The sequence below is a fragment of the Odocoileus virginianus genome, unplaced genomic scaffold, assembly GCF_023699985.2.
Source record: "Odocoileus virginianus isolate 20LAN1187 ecotype Illinois unplaced genomic scaffold, Ovbor_1.2 Unplaced_Contig_9, whole genome shotgun sequence".
Lineage (NCBI taxonomy): Eukaryota > Metazoa > Chordata > Mammalia > Artiodactyla > Cervidae > Odocoileus > Odocoileus virginianus.
Window position 1 is genome coordinate 1365487 of NW_027224326.1, and position 14326 is coordinate 1379812.

The following is a 14326-nucleotide window of genomic DNA, read 5'->3' on the forward strand; positions in this document are numbered from 1 at the left end:
TTCTCCGGTCATCCAGTGGCTAAGACTCCACACTCCCAATGCAGGGGACCTAGGCTCAATCCATGGCTAGGGAATTAGATCCTACATCATGCAACTAAGAGTTCACATCAACTGTGTCCCTTGGGACTGACCCTGGCAGATGTCTATACTATACTTCAGACCTCTCCTCTGTCAGTGGCAGTGCTTCGAGGTACATGTATCATGATTTATTCAACCAGGTCTTCTGTGGGTGGAGGAACAAATCCTTCCAGTTTTCACTATTAAACATTATATTGACATAAATACAGTTGCTTATTTACCCTTGTGAACTTTTGTGAGTCTCCAAGATCTAGTCTTAGAAGTAGAATTGTTGGATACGAAAGCATTTACATATTAAGTTTTGGCAGTGATTATCCTCCCCCCAAATCTTGTCAGTTAACATATCTGCAGAAATTTAATGAAAGTAGCTGTTTCCCCAACCTTATATTCAGGATGTGTCCTCAAACTTTTCAGACCTTGTTAGGTATCTTTTTTTGCTTGAATTTGCACATTTTTAATGATCAATTAGATTGAGAATTTATCATATGCTTATAGCCAAGTGTATTCCTTCTTCTCTGAGAAAGCATTCATATCCTTTGTCATTTTTCCACTGAACGTTTTACCCCTTTCTTTGAAAATGTTCTTTGCCTATAAGAACAAAGGCAGTCATTAATTTTAGGGTCTAAGAAGACTCAAACTTAATGGTGTGGACAGTTCAGAACTGATAATGAGATGCCCCAGGAGCTTCCACCTGAGTTAGTGGTGAGAGCCCTGGACCCTACTATGGAGGGGTCTAGTGAGCTATGGATGGATACTAAGTCCAAAGTCACCAGCCAACTCATAGATTTTCAGTGGCAGCTGGGTATGACTGTGAGCTCTGACAGCTTCAGATCACATAAGTATCCTTATGTTACAGTGATGCTCAAGGTGGCAGATCATTCAGGCCAAGTAAAGAACAAGTCCTTTAAAATGACAATTCCACAGTGTCAGGATTTCTACAGACAGTTCAAGGAAATTGCTGCAGTTTTTTAAACTCTGTGAGAACTTATTACTTGGTTGATGAATTGCTACTATCATTCTAAAATCATGGACTTCACTTTATGCAACAAAACTGCCAAAGGATCAAATGATATTTATTGAATGAAAATTGCACCTTTGATTTTCTATTTTTCTTAAATAATAAAAGAAATCAGATAAACAGGAAAAAAAGGACCAATGAAAACTTATATGCTCTGACTCATTCATGCCACTTACACGAATTTATTCTCTAAGAAAGCCTAAAAGTTCAGTAGAAGGCAAGAGCTGTGTGTTCAATGATACTCATTTCTAAAACATGGAAACAACTGACCCTTAAAAATGAAAACTGTTTGCAAATGGAAAATGATTCTGATATAATACTGAATGAAATAAAGCCAAAATGTAAACTATCTGCATGATAAAAACAACCATGGAAAAATATGCATGCAAATAGTTTCATGCAAATGGCCTCTTCCTGGAAGAGAATATGGAAAAGTGAAAACAATGGTGTGTAAGAGAGGTAAAATTACAGGAGACTCTTCCAATGAAAAACAGTGAACAACTCAAGAGATAAAGTCTAGGGAGCTGGAGAGGGTGAAGCAGGGTCTTCAGAGTGAAGGAGCTTGCTGTGTGCTGTCTGATGTACTGGCCTGTGCAAGACCCGCAAAAGACCACCCTCACACACACCTTGCACTTCCCAGCATCAGTCACTGGCCTATGACTCATGGTATTTTTCATGGCTATCTATGATTTAATTCTATTTTTCTTAATATTTTTTCTGATTTGACTTTGAATATAATCATTCCTTCTACTTGGTTGCTTAATAGCAATATTTTGCTAGTAATAGTTTCTTAAATGCATATAAAAATTAATAGCAAACTATTAATATAAAAAACTTTTCATCAGAGTCTCTGTCATCAACTCATCACCTCCAGGAACACATCACAGACCAGGGAACACAGGAGTCTAGAGGAACTGCATTTTTGCTTGAAACATTGATTCTGTTAATAAACTAAGTTTAGACAAGATTCTAATCAGCAGAGATATTTCTGGGACACAACCTCTTTGTGGCTTTGCTTCTGAGCCCTGTGCTGGGTTAGCAAGACTGCAAATGGCTAGAAGCTGCACTGAACAACTGCTGGCCCTCTAGCTCTGGCATGGTTCTCAGCAACAGACATCAGCCAGAAAAGCCAGGGGTTATATTGCAGGAAGGGGGACCCTTTCCAGGGACCAAAAATTGGCTCTTGTCTAACACTCAGAAATGAATTGTCCAAGGAGACACATGTGCTGACAAAGCAAAGACTTTCTTGGGAAGGGCCCCCGGGTAGAGAGCAGGAGGGTAAGGGAGCCCAGGAGAACTGCTCCGTCATGTGGCTCATAGTCTTGGTTTTTATGGTGATGGGGTTAGTTTCTGGGTTTTCTTTGACCAATCAATCTGACTCAGGGTCCTTCCTGGTGGCACACACATGGCTCAGCCAAGATGGATGCCAGCAAGAAAGATTCTGGGAGGTGGTAGGACATGTGGCATCTTCTTTTGACCTTTCTGGAATTCTTCCAATTGGTGGTGGCTTGTTAGTTAGGTGTTCCTTACCAGGATCTCCTGTCATAAAATAACTCATGCAAATGGTTACTGTGGTTTCCCACCAGAGTGGGTGGTTTCAGTCCGTGTGCTTCTCCTAACAGTTAGAGATGACAGTTAGGCTAGCAAGAATTTATTCACAAGGATAGGAGAGGTTCTTTCTTTCCTTATAAAGACTGTTAGCCCAAATTAAGTACTGGGTGACATTTTCTGGGTAATAATTTTTTGGGTAAGATTTTTTGGGTAATAGTTCTTTGGAATTCTGGACCAAAACACCAACTCCGGAAGAACACTTAGAAACAAAGAGCACTTAGATGCAGGATCCAAATTTGGCTGCAGTTGCCCCAGTATCCAGAGTACTTGCAACCCTATTGCCTGCAGCACGCCAGGCTTCCCTTGTCCATCACCAACTCCTGGAGCTTGCTGAAACTCATGTCCATCGAGTCAGTGATGCCATCCAACCATCTCACAATTACTATTTAATGCTAAAAGTGAGGAACTTGTCCTGTCTTCTATTTCTAGATTATCTGGCTCCACTCTTTTCCTTTAGAAAATTAGTGGATATATAGAAAGCCAGGGATATGTTAGCCTGGAGAATAAATCATTATAAAAGGGCTCTTCTCCAATCAAATGTCATTCAGTCGATTTTACTTATTACTTTTATCTCCCCCCCCCATTTGTTTGCATTAGCACACAGTTTCACCGACAACTTTTGTTCCCCAGTGATGTTAAAATTGAGATGAAGAAGAAGTGAATGTGATGAAGCTAGTTCCCATTGTAGAAATGGCAAGCACAAGCTCATGACCGTCTGTCAACAACAGCTGTTGCAGATGTTTCCATGACACAGTAGAGGGTGTCTGTGACCACCTCACATGTTGGTCTGAGAGTCCCAGCAGGCAAAGTTCTACCTTATTGCTACTGAGTCCCTTTGAAATGAGTTTTCACCACTTCCTTTTGTGACTTTGGTCAATGCTGAAAAATTCTCACTACCAGAAACTTTCACATTGGTCTTTTTGTCTGGTCTTATTTTCCATCCTAACTTGATGTTGAATATCCAGCATTTCTCAAGCTGAGGTAAGAAGCTGGAGGCCTAAGACAGCACAACTGTCTGTCTGTGAAGGAGCATCCACAGCAGATGCATTCTCACACCTCATCTCTTTCACGGGGGCTGCCGAGCGGAGCCGGTTCATCAGTTACCACCACGCTTATGTGAGTCACGGTGCCTCTGCAGAACCCTGAGTATCCTGTCTTCCAACAAAGGAAAGCATGGCTTAGTAAGGGGAACTCCCAGTGGAAAGGTAACAGATAGATTGCCACGTTGGCCCAGGCAGCACCCACAGTTGAGTGAGGACTCCCCCAGGCTTTTTCGTGCATGCTGCACCTGATCCACATGCCTCCACCTAAGTTCTGCATATTTTCTCTTTCTTTAGCTGTTTGTGTTTTGTAGGGAAAGAGCACATGCTCATGTAAAGAAGTGGTAACAGATCAAACTATAGAAATACTGAAAGACACACACACACAAAAGTGTGTCCAGTACAAAGAATCTCCCTCTAGTTCAGACCCCAAACCGAGGCCCTCTCTTTAGCAAGCTTCTTATTCATCCTTTCAGAAATACTCAAGTGTGTACAAGTTGTATGTATAACCGTCTTGTTTAAACAACTGAGGCATTCTATGCTCATTGTTGTTTATGTAAAATGTGACCTTTGCACTAACCAAGATGAGTCAGGCTTTCTTAGTGAACCCAAGGGACATGAAGGCAGGATCCCAGACACAGGTTATGAATGGTGGCTTGTGACTGCTCAGAGAGCAGTGATGGCTATCAGGACTCAGGGTTTTGCTTTTTGATTGGAATGTTAGGTATATCTGGAGTATGCTGTAGATCAGTGTTCCCGCATGTAGGATATTGCTTGAGTTTCTACCACAAACTTAGTAGCTAAAAACAGCACAACTTATCTTACAGTTCTGTACTTCAGGAGTCTGACATTGGTCTCACAGGCTAAATCAGGGTGCTAACAGGGCTGTGTTATACTCTGGAGGCTCTAGAAGGCCATTTCCTTGCCTTTTCCAGCTTTGAGGCTGCCCGAATTCCTTGAGTCTTGGCCCCTTCCTCCATATCTCAATCGTCAAAGCCAGAAGCATTGCATCTTCAGATCTCTTTCTGACCTTACTTCCACCCTCATAGCTCCTTCTCTGCCTCTTTCTTCCACATTTGAGGAGCCTTGTGATTCCATATCTTAGATAACCCAGGATAATTTCCCCTTTGCTGTACAACCTAACATATTCACAACTGCCAGGGTTTAGATAGGGACATGTTAGGAGGGCCATTAATTTGCCTACTACAGATGTCAATTCCTATTACATGAAAAACAGGAATGAAGTTTTCTATTGAAAAGTTTATTTTCAAATAAACACAAGAGGCTTTGATTCCCTAAGGGACACTGCATCTTTTCAAACGAGTTCTCCAAAGTGATGGGGTCTTGTGTCAGATCAACACCTACCCTCCACACCTGCCTGAAACCAGGAAGCCACCTACAGGCCACAGGCTAGGGCTTCCTGGCTAGGAGGCTGGGGAGACACCCTGGGACAGCTGTTCCTACCTACTCCAGCAGGTCCCCAGGGAGGGTCCCTGCCCACCAGCTCTGCGCTTCTGGTGGCCCAGGCTGCAGCCACCGCCGGTGCGGACCTACAGCATGTGCGGTGCCCTGTTAGAAGCTCTCCTCATCCCAATTTTCCGGTGCCCTCCCGGTCACCTCAAGCACACGCGAGAGTCCACGTGCATCCACAGAGCTGCTAAGTGAAGCCCGCTCCAGTGAAGGCAGTGGTACTTTCCGAACAGCGGTTGCTGATCCACTAAATGCATAAGATTGTCATATTGCCACATTACGAAAGCAAAAAGAAAGACCTGGAATTACTTTTAATAATGTATTATATGTAAACAAATGTATCAAAAAGTTATCATTTAACCATGTAATTGACACAAACACATTATATTAATGCATTTTACTTATCTTAAAAATTTGGTGAGAATTTTCACTTACAGCACATCTCAATGCCTCATGTGGATAGTGGCTGCCACCTTGGATGCCATGGCTCCAGATCCAGTTTCTGGGCTTGCTCATGATTGTGTCAGGTACATTATTAACCTCTCAATGTCTCCATTTTTCTTATGTAGAAAATGGAGGCAAAGTATCAATTTCATAAGGTTGTGGAGAAGATAAAATGGGAGAGGCCACTCATGCCACAAATGGCTCATCATAGCTGCACAATTTTTAAGGCTATTTGCATAACTGTTGGATTCAGGAAGATTTTGGAGTCAGATCCGCAAGGTTCAACCACCACTCAAACCTCTCCAGCTGATTTTAGGCTGATCACTTCCTCAAGCCTGACTCCTCATCTGCAGCATATGACCTTTGAGCAGTGAGCAGCTGCTCTTCTCTCCTTCCTCTCCTGGCCTCCTCCCTGGCCCAGATTGCACCTCTTAGATTGTCAGTTAAGTCAGCCCATGAACATGTCCTGACTCAGAATCATGGATTTGCCAGATTAAAAATGAAGTTGTTCTGCACTGCCTTACAGGGGAGTTCCTTCAGATGGAAGGGGGCCACTGGGAAGGGGGCAGACAAGGCTTAGTAAGGCGATGCAGATTACAGTTATCTAGAGAGATCATTGTTTAAAAAACATTTGCCAACAAAGGTCTGTCTAGTCAAAGCTATGGTTTTTCCAGTAGTCAGGTATGGATGTGAGAGTTGGACTATAAAGAAGGCTGAGCACCGAAGAACTGATGCTTTTGAACTGTGGTGTTGGAGAAGACTCTTGAGAGTCCCTTGGACTGCAAGGAGATCAACCTGTCAATCCTAAAGGAAATCAGTCCTGAATATTCATTGGAAGGACTGATGCTGAAGCTGAAACTCTAATACTTTGGCCACCTGATGCGAAGAACTGACTCATTTGAAAAGACCCCGATGCTGGGAAAGATTGAAGCGGGGAGGAGAAGGGGACAGCAGAGGCTCAGATGGTTGGATGGTGTCACTGACTCAATGGAAATGAGTTGGAGTAAACTCCAGGAGTTGGTGATGGACAGGGAGGCCTGATGTGCTGCAGTCCATGGGGTCACACAGAATCGGACACAGTTGAGTGACTGAACTGAACTGAACTGAAGGGAGCACTTCAGACCAACTAACCAGGACCTCTGGAAGTTGGGCCAGTTCCACACAGAGGATGCGAATGAGAACCAAGGTGAGAAGCTCAGCTTTTCAGTCATTCTCAGAAAGGCAAGGAATATAGTTTTACTTAGAAAGTACTAGACGATGACTAGTCAGGAGACTTTGTTTCCTCATCTGTATTTCCCTGACTTCCAAAGTTCTGACAATGTGGCCTACTACCAGAACCCCAGGTGAGAATTGAGAAGTTTGGGATCTCTAATGTTCTGTCTGGGTAAGTACTTTACTGTAAACATCTTTTTTTGTTGCTGTTGTAAACATCTTTGCCACAAACATTCTTGTCAAATAACTGATAAGGCAATTTTACCTTAAAAGTTAAAGTAACCATAAGTAAATAGTGTATGTATCCATGGAAATATTGCACAAATAACTGATTCTATTCTGTGGATTGCACCTAAGCACTTATCTTCCAGGTCTTTTGTTCACAGTGTTTTATAAGTGTGTTTTTCACTTGTTGATTTGTCCTTGCACATTTTCACTGAGATGTCTTCCCTTCTCAGGAGAGGCACCTTTCCCAAACACTAGGACGCATGACTGCTCATCCTCGGTCTTGCACTGTGGGCTCGTTTACGGTGCTTTTTCTTGACAGGTTGTCATATGTTTGCTGATAGGCGTTCTAAAGTTCTATGGGAAATGTGAGTTCAACTCTGTGCCTTCAAGGCCCTTTGGCCTCCTTCTCATGCAATGTAGTGTGTTTCAAAGTAAACCAGCTTCTGGGGCAGATCATTGTTATTTGTCAGCTTGATAAACCACTAATAATGTCATTAACTGGAAGAAATGCTAATGGATTTCAACCAGTTGAAACTAAACTGCCAAATAGTTATTTTATCTTTCATGGAAAAATTGCCTTATGGCCTATTAGTTATGAGGCAAAAATGTTTGCAGCAAAATGCTTTGGGTGAAAGTACCTAGAAACCTCTAATAGAATTTTGTTTAGCTGTGTTACAATTTGTCTACTGCTTTTGGGTTAAAAAACTGAAGTCTAGCTAAATTTAGTAGCTTACCTGAAAGAAAACTTAATTTTACATTAGCTTGATTTTATTACAACTCATTAAATTATAAATATACAAATAATTAACTAAAAACCACTCCATTTATTTTATTTGTAATGCCAAGCATCCTTCTGGAAGCATCTTATTATATACGGTGAAAGGATTCTTGAGTCCATAGTGTTCTGAAGCCCTGCATCATAAGGCCTTATGTCTTTGGTAGCACTTCACAATTTACAAAGTGATTTTTCCACTGGTTTTCTCCAAATGCAGATCTTATTAAGTCCAGTCACAGGAACGTGAAGGTGCTGTCAGCATGATCAGCAAGGCCATATGAAAGCCGTGGGTCAACTGCTGTTCGGAAACCTTATTGAGCTCTGACGCCCCCTGGCATGTTCACCTCCTCACCTCACTTTTCTTATCTGTAAAATGAGGGCTGTAATGATTATTTTGGGCTTCTCTGGTGGCTCAGTGGTAAAGAATCCACCTGCCAATGCAAGAGACATGGGTTCAATCCCTGGGTCAAGAAGATCCCCTGAAGAAGGAAATGGCAACCGACTCCATTCTCGTCTGGGAAATCCCAGAGGAGCCTGGGCAGAGAAGCCTGGAGGGCTACAGTCCACGGGGCTGCAAAAGGGTTGGACACGACTGATCGAATAAACAGCGACAACCACAACAGTGAGTGTTGTAGGGGAAGTAAATTCCTCCCAAAATAGAATCCTTTCCACAAAACGGAGCAGATAGCAAGCAGTTTTACTAGTGAATATGCACATCAGTGTACAGTGCATTTCAGGTTATCTGTGAGGAGAGATAGCAAAGGATATTCTACCCACTTACACAGCTCAGCTGCCACAGCCATTCTATGACACCCTGCTTTTAACCATGACATACACAAACTCTCATAGTTAATGCACCTCACCTTCCCATTAGAGGGCTTGACAGCGTCTAAACTCACTTGGAAATCAAAAAACCACTTGCACTAGTTAAATGCCTTTATCCAATGGAATCAAAAATTTCTATTACAATCTTCCCTGCTAGCAGATGGTTACAGCTTCAAGAAAGGTACTTAGGTTACACTCTACGGTGACAGGGAGAGTGAGGTGTCACCTCGGGTGTTTACATTTCTAAAGGGATGAACCCCAGATGATTGTGAAATTGTTCTGGGTTATAAAACTAGCAAGTGGCTTATCTTTACAAAAATTTATACCGATATCAAAAGATTCATAATCACTAAGTTTCTCATAGAAATGGTCTAGGAAAGGGAGAAAACAGAAATAATTTGTTTAAAAATGTATCCTAACAGTATTAAATAAGATAATGTGTGTGATGCATCTAGCCCGTAGAAAGAGCTCTATAACATAAAAAAGCTCTATAACAAAAAATATTCAGAGATCATATGCTGAAGTAATTTTCCTTGTATTTATGTTCATTATATAGGATTTCTTGGCTGTTGAGGAAAACTACAGCCTGACCACATAGGCTCTCAATCTAGAGCATTTGGGCCAGAAACTAACTTTTTTATCCTTTGGAGACTGGTGAGAGAGAAGGGGGAGGCTGGGAACTGGTTGTGACTAATGTGCTAAGGGTGTCTTATGTCTAGGATTTTTCTCCTCTTGTTTAATTGTCCTAGGAATTCTGAGAGGTAAATATCATCACTCATGTGTAGATAAGATGAAACATGAGCCATTCAAGGACCAGTCAAGATTGGGTGAGTGGGAAGGAACTGACTACTTGACCCCAGGGGCAGACTTTCCCGCCACACCTAGGGGTTCCCCTGGGGACTGGCCCAAGGCCTTGGGTCTCTAATAAAGACCATAACATTACTTCAGACTCTTCTAGAAATTTTGCTAAATGCTTAGGTTTAGTAAATACCCATTTTGGACATATAGACTGTGTTCCATTTTCAAATTTTTTATTCAATTAGCTATCAAGTTAAGAAGAAAAAAGAGAATTTTATTTGAGCCAAACTAAGGATTATAACTTGGGAGGCAGATTCTCTTCCACCTGTTAGAAGTCGAAGGCATAGTCATATGCATAAGGCATGGTCATATGCATTTTTGAGACAAAGAATCATACATCAAAATGACAAACTGATATTTTACATAAAAGTCATCAAGGATACACACATACTGCAGGCAAACACGTACAAAGAGAGCAACAAGTCACTGTGACTTACAGAGCTAGTAAAGCACTCTATTCTTTCATTCAAGAAGGTATTAAATAATTTATTGATTACACATGATAATGGATTATACACAAACTTCATGCCCATCTATAACTTTATCTGGTACCATAATTCAACTAGATATATTGCATAGGATGTGCCAACAATCATATTAATAGCCAAAAACTCCATGACTCTGCTTGGGTGACCCTTTTAATGGTAAACTCTGGGTCACAACACAGTAACTGTCAGTTCAACTACATCAAGGTTTCTGAAGACAATGGTTTCTACACTCAAGAAGGTTGTAAATAAATTTTGAATAGAACCTGGCATCACCCTGAAGGAATTCTAACTTCACACTGTTGATATAGTTTACCAAAAATGTCTTCAGAGTAGACTAACTTTACACAGCACATTTTAAAAAAAGACACAGTTGTTCAGCATCATAATCAAACTATTGCATTCAGCAATTAACAATATGCATACACAAAAAAGTTAAATTAAAACCCCTTTTTTGGACTGCTTTACACTTAGAACAGATACTAAACTAATCTGTTATACAGTTTGTCGTACATAGAGTCCTTGAGGTTTTTTTTGCCCATACACAATGAGTCTTGTCTAAAACAAGTCTACTTTGTAGCAGTTAGGCCCTGCCAACACTGTGTTTCATTGAGTTGATAATCTATTGTAACCTGTAGCTTCCCTGTTACTTCTCTGACTCTTCTGCTAAACTTTGTTTCCTGGCTGTAATTAAAACCTTCTGCCACCGTCATAACTACAGGTACTGCTGGAACCTTGGCCAGGACTTCTGCCTCCAAAGGTTCCTCCTTTCATGGTTCCAAAATGTGAAGACTGACTGTTGTAATTGCCAAAATCACTGTAACTTCCACCATATCCAAAACTGCTTCCATTACCACCACCAAAACCGCTTCCACCTCCTCTGTTATAGATGTCATCGCTGCCTCTCCCACCGTAGCCACCTCTCCCACCGTAGCCGCCTCTCCCACCGTAGCCGCCTCTCCCACCGTAGCCACCTCTCCCACCACAGCCGCCTCTCCCACCGTAGCCGCCTCTCCCACCGTAGCCGCCTCTCCCACCATAGCCACTGCCCTGGTTTCCATAACCCTGTCCATCACTTCCACAGCCTCTGCTTTCTCCAGCATAACCAGGGCTGCCTCCTCCATAACTACCATGATTACCAAATCCATTATAGCCATCCCACGACCACCATATCCACCACTACCAGGGCTGCCACCAAAGCCACCTCAATCACTCAAGTTCCTTCAAAACCAAAGTTGTCATTTCCACCAAAACCACCTGTAACCACCACCAAAGTTTCCAGAACAACTGTGACTCCTTTGACTAGATGAAGCACTAGCCACTTCTTGCTTAGATAGGGCTTTCCATGCTTCATAGTTACAGCCATTCACAGTGTGTGTCTGACTCTTTGTGACCCCATGGACTGTAGCCTACCAGGCTCCTCTGTCCATGAGATTCTCCAGGCAAGAAAACTGGAGTGGGTTGCCGTTTCCTTCTCCAGGGGATCTTCCTGACCCAGGGATCGAACCTGCATCTCCAGGTTTTCCTGTATTGGCAAGCGGATTATTTACCACTAGCACTACCTGGGAATTCCATTCACAGTGTGGTGTATTTCTGAATGACTATAGAGTCATTGTCTTGTCTATAGAGTCATGGTCATCAAAGCAAAACCTCTTTTTACCACTGCCTCAGTCATTCATGATTTCAATCACTTCAGATTTCCCACACTGTTCAGATAAACTCTTAGGTGTTGTTCTTCAGTGTCTTCTTTAATATCACCAATAAAAATCTTTTTCATAGTTAAGTGTTCACCAGGTCTTTGAGAGTCTTCTCTTGAGACAGCCATCTTTGGTTCCACAAGTCTTCCATCCACCTGTGTGGCCTTGCGCCCCTCTCTGCACCCACCTCCTGCACAGTGGCATGTGTGAGGAACCTGAAGCCTCTAGAGCACTTGGTGTTTGGATCCCTTATCACCATGGATAGGCTGTGAGGCGTCCCCACTGCTCAGAATGGTTCCTCAGACTCGCATCAGTTGTTTCAAAGCTCAAACCTCTGATGAAGAACTTCCTAAATTGTTTGGGCTCTTTAGGAGACTCTGACAGCAGTTGAGGGTGAAGATTTTAATGATACTTACTTGGTGGTGTCCATGGGCAGAAAACAGAATAGTGGTTTAAGAAGTTACAGTGCTAGTGTCAGAAGAAAAAAATAAAAACAATTGATCTTTGCAGTTGAGTAGGTGCTCCCATCTTTGAGGAGCTCTAGTTAATGTGTCTGGCAACAGTGGAGCCTGGTGGGCTGCCGTCTATGGGATTGTACAGAGTTGGACATAACCAGAGTGACTTGGCAGCAGCAGCAGCAGTTAATGTGTAATGCAGACACACGTTGCACATTAGGGAGGGAGGGAGGAGATCCAAATAAGCACACAGAGAGAATTTTATGCTTAATCTTTTCTTGTCCTGCTTTAAAATATGCATTTTATTTCAGCATCTTTTGGTCATTAATCTTTTGATAGAAAGCCTTAGTGATCAAATATTTGGTCTCCTGATACCAGAATAGTTACTTACCTGCCCTGGATCCATCATGTCCCTGAATGCCCAGTCTTTATAGTTCAGTTCTTTCTGTCCTTTTAGGGGGCTAATCTAGTGGAATGCTTGGCAAGGACTGATAGTCAATTCTAGGTTGTCCAACAGGATGTTTATCAGTTTTATCCTGTATGTGCATTGTGCATGCCCGTTTTTTAATATCAGGCCTCCCAGGTAGCTCCGTGGTAGAGAATCCACCCATCAAGCAGGAGATGATGCATATTTGAGCTCTGGGTCAGGAAGATCCCTTGGAGAAGGAAATGGCAATCCACTCCAGTATTCTTGCCTGGGAAATCCCATGGACAGAGGAACCTGGCAGGCTACAGTCCATGGGGTTGCAAAAGAGTCAGACATGACTTAGTGACTAAACAACAACAACATAGATATGATCAAGTCATTTAGACATCATTATTGTAGTTGGAATTTTGAATATACATTAGGAGGCATAAGAGGTTGTTATTCTATAGATGGTGTAAGACACAATCAATATAACTAACAACAATAACAAAGTCAGGGATTGAATCCATGAATCCCCAGAACTGAACTATCTACCCAGGATTTCATTTAGACTAGAAAGGGGGTCCTTCAATGCAGAAATTTTATTTTGTATGTGAGTCATTAGATGGTTATGTTAGAGAAGCACAACATTGTCTAGATTGTAGTATGTTTTCCCCTGCAAAGTAGTTTTGAAAATCAAGAACCATTTGGTTTTGCAACATTTTGTCATAAAAACTTCAAAATTAATTAAGTAGGTGAATTGAATGTAGGAAACAAACATAAAGGTATATGCTGATGTAGGAACATTTTATAGATCATAGGAATATCTGAAGAGATAGTGATAAGAATTATGAAGGACTTATATTGGCCTTGCGTTGACCAAGGAATCTGATGACAAACCTAACGATCAGTTAAAACAGTTTTGCCGTCACCAGAAAAGATGTCCTTTTCATCATAGGGATTGGAATACAAAATTAGGAAATCAAGAGATACCTGAAATGACAGGCAAGTTTGGCCTTGGAGTACAAAATGAAGCAAGGCAAAGGTTAACAGAGTTTTGTTAAGAGAACACACTGGTCATAGCAAACATCCTTTCCCAAAAACACAAGAGATATCTCTACACATAGACATCACTAAATGGTCAATACCAAAATTAGATTGATTATTTTCCTTTCAGCCAAAGATGGAGAAGCTATATACAGTTAATAAAAACAAGACTTGGAGCTAACTGTGGCTCAGATCATGAACAAAATTCACAAAATTCAGGCTTATATTGAAGAAAGTAGGGAAAACCACTAAGTCATTTTGGTACGACTAAAATCAAATCCCTTATGATTACACAGTGAAGGTGACAAATAGATTCAAAGGATTAGATCTGGTAGACAGAGTGCCTGCAGAACTATGGACAGAGGTTTGTGCCATTGTACAAGAGACAGTGACCAAAAGCATCCCAAAGAAAAAAATGCAAGAAGGCAAAGTGGTTGTCTGAGGAGGCTTTACAAATAGCTGAGTGAAAGAAGAGAAGTGAAAGACAAAGGAGAAAGGGAAATATATACCCAACTGAATGCAGAGTTTCAGAGAATAGCAAGGAGAGATAAGAAGGCCTTCTTCAGTGAACATGCAAAAAATAGAGGAAAACAATAGAATGGGAAAGACTAGAGATCGCTTCAAGAAAATTGGAGATATCAAGGTAACATTTCATGCAAAGAAGGGCACGATAAAGG

At 41.7% G+C, this 14326-nt stretch overlaps 1 pseudogene; it reads left to right on the top strand.

Moving 5' to 3' along the window:
* The first annotated feature begins 801 nt into the window (after window positions 1–801).
* LOC110121647 (COMM domain-containing protein 6 pseudogene) lies at window positions 802–1050 on the top strand (annotated as a pseudogene).
* Window positions 1051–14326: the final 13276 nt, after the last annotated feature.